This window comes from Rhagoletis pomonella, unplaced genomic scaffold (genome assembly GCF_013731165.1).
Source record: "Rhagoletis pomonella isolate Grant_MI unplaced genomic scaffold, Rhpom_1.0 Rhpom_scaffold_00003, whole genome shotgun sequence".
Classification (NCBI taxonomy): domain Eukaryota; kingdom Metazoa; phylum Arthropoda; class Insecta; order Diptera; family Tephritidae; genus Rhagoletis; species Rhagoletis pomonella.
The window spans coordinates 50778963-50781879 of record NW_023458557.1 but is presented as its reverse complement, the minus strand read 5'-3'; positions in this window follow the sequence as shown (position 1 = coordinate 50781879).

The window sequence follows — 2917 nt, the reverse complement described above, 5'->3', positions numbered from 1 at the left end:
CAAGGTACATTGAACAGGTAGTATCAGTAGAGCAGCTGATTTGATTTATTTTCAAATTATTTGGTCTCGAAAATGTCAAATATTTTTAATTTTTTCTCACAAAAATTCTGAATTGTTAAAATCCATTTGCATGTGAAACCTTTTTCCATACAAAACAAGCGATTGAATAACAGCTTTTGGAACGTTCGCCCAACTCAGCAGCACAACCGCTGATTACTGGCCCTTGTAAAGGATGGATCATTGCTTCGAGAAGCAAACAAATTTACTAGGAAAGAAAGTTGCATCAATTTTTATTTTTTCTAATTTCAATTTTTTATTTTTTATAATTTTTTTGTATTTCACATGGCACGCTTTGATTTAGAAGAAAAAATTCAGAACAGTTTTTGACACTTTCGATACCAGAAGCAACAACAAAATACACGCAAATGTTGTTTTTGCTCTACTGATACTACCTTTTTAATGTGCCTTGGCTACAGCCCTGACACAATATTATTTCCCCAAACCTCACAATAGTTTCACAGTTTTTTCACAAAAAAAATTGTTTGATTATATTTTTTCATATAACTAGTTTCACAGTTTTCAACAAATTTTTTGTTTTATCTTTTATTTCTTTATGTAACGAGCACTCTACTTACATATCTATAACTTTAAATTTAAAGTGCTCCATCGTTGGCTCCGTAGTCCTTTATCAGTTTTTTTTGTGTCCTGCTGTATCGCCCTTTTCCTTTTGGTTATGGGTGTTTTCCTCTGTTGGTCGCCAGTAATTTATTTTAATCGTTATTTATTGAGTTCATACTGAAAACTAAACTCTAAACACTTCAATACGTCTTATATAAAATGCTGCCCTAACTACTATCGCTTTGTGTTGTTGTTGCATTCCTTTTTCATTTGGTTGTAAATATGTTGGATCAGCGGATCACACGGCTATAGCTATGTGCTGTATGTTTGTAGCCGCTCATCGTTGCATGTGTGTCGCATCGGCGTCTTTTACAATATTTATTATTCAGCCCTATTCTGCATTTCGACTCGAATCGAAATTTTCTCCATTTGGCAACTTTGGTATTCTGCGTTCCGTTTCCTTTCGATCAATCTTCGAAATTTACGATTATACCTATTCTACATTTCGATCGTAGTTCCATTTTTCTAAGTTGCAAATTTGTGGACGGAGAACGTTTCAATTGTTATTTTCGTGGGTTTAAATAATAAAACTTTATAAAAAATTTAAATAAAATATACTGTGCATGATTGTAAAAGTCATAATAAATGAATTTTCTCGATTTCTGTGTTTTCGCGAGCGATAATACGGGCAATACGAAAAATTGGCTCAAATAATGGCAACCAAAAGGGATGTCGACGTTTTCAAAGTGGAAGTCCAGGCGTTTTTGTTTACATTATCTATAAATAAGACTGTGAAATGCACTGAATGCAATTTATTCTTTTTATATAAAATTAATAGATGTATGCACATAGATACATACATACATAAAATGTGAAGTTACATAAAAAAGATGCTTTTATTATTGCACTCGTTTTTAATAAAAGAGGTGCGTATGTTGCCTCGAATTCGTTTTGCTATGGAAAGATAAGCTTTGTTCCTCCCCTCCTCCTGACGGCTTACAAAATGGGATTCATTTGCGTTCAAATCTTCCACTGTAGTAAATGCAAATTTTGTTGAGTGCTCAAACAATGAGTAATACAGTTCAAAATGAATTCCTTATGACTCTTCACTCATCTGAAAAAGATCAAACATGTCCCTAAATCTCCGCCTTTCAACTTCCGCATCAGCAATCTGGGACTCGTTCTTCTCTTCAAGCAATAACGCAGCGGCTATGGATTTCATTCTTATAATTATGTATCCACTTGAATTTTATTTTTAAATTACAGTGATGCTAGGTATATTTAGTTATTTTAAAATATTTACAAACTTTAACTTCATATGCTGCTATAGTTTGGTGGCAAATATTTCTTTGTTTTGTTTCGATTTCACACATTCCTAGGCAAACAGCTGATTTCGAAAGATGTTTTCTCTCTTCCTCTTCTTCTTTCGTTTCGATTGTAACGCAGAATACCTAAGTTCGATTCCAGCGGAGCGGAATGCGGGAACGTAATCGAAATGCAGAATAGGGCTGATTGTCTTATTATTTGCTATAATTGTCTGCTTATGCTTTGCGAGTATGCTGAGTCAGCAGATCACACGGCTTTTGTTATGTGTTGTCTGTTTGTAGCCGTTGATCGTTACTTTGTTTATTATTATTAGCAGGTGTCATATTCGGTGCACTTGTTAAGCCGGCAATGCTGACTGTGTGCTAGGGTGTTGGGTTAACTTATACATATACCTTCTTAATTACATATGAAAAAGCATCCGAGACGTGCAAAACGCCATCCGTGTAGTGAAAAATCCATTTGGTTAACACTTTTCACTTGATTTAAATACGAACCTTTTTAAACGGTAATTAATGTTTAAGTCAACACCTCAATCTCTACGTGTTGTAGTAATAATAAAGTCCGGCGCTTACACAATATGTTAGTGTTTGGCCGAACTTCTCCTCCGATTTGTCGTGTGGGCCTTAATGTTGTGGCACAAAGGGGGTGCCTACAGTTTTATGTCGGCTCTGAGCGGCGATTGTATTTTATGGGAAGCTGTTTTTCATTTCCAAGGGTTGCGCACTTCTAACCACTACACCCCAGCGGCCTATATGCGAAACCTATTCAGATAAATTTTTGGGTTTTGGTATCGATATTTGGAATATCGAGTATTTTTATTCCGATATTAATAGGTACCCGATATTTTTAAAACGATACTTTAAATGAGTACCATATAGATACCTTCGGTTCGATATTGTGTCCCTAATCGTCACTAGGCACGAATAAAGATGCTCGAGTGTTTTGACGGCGAAAAAGGACGCGTGAAAAATTT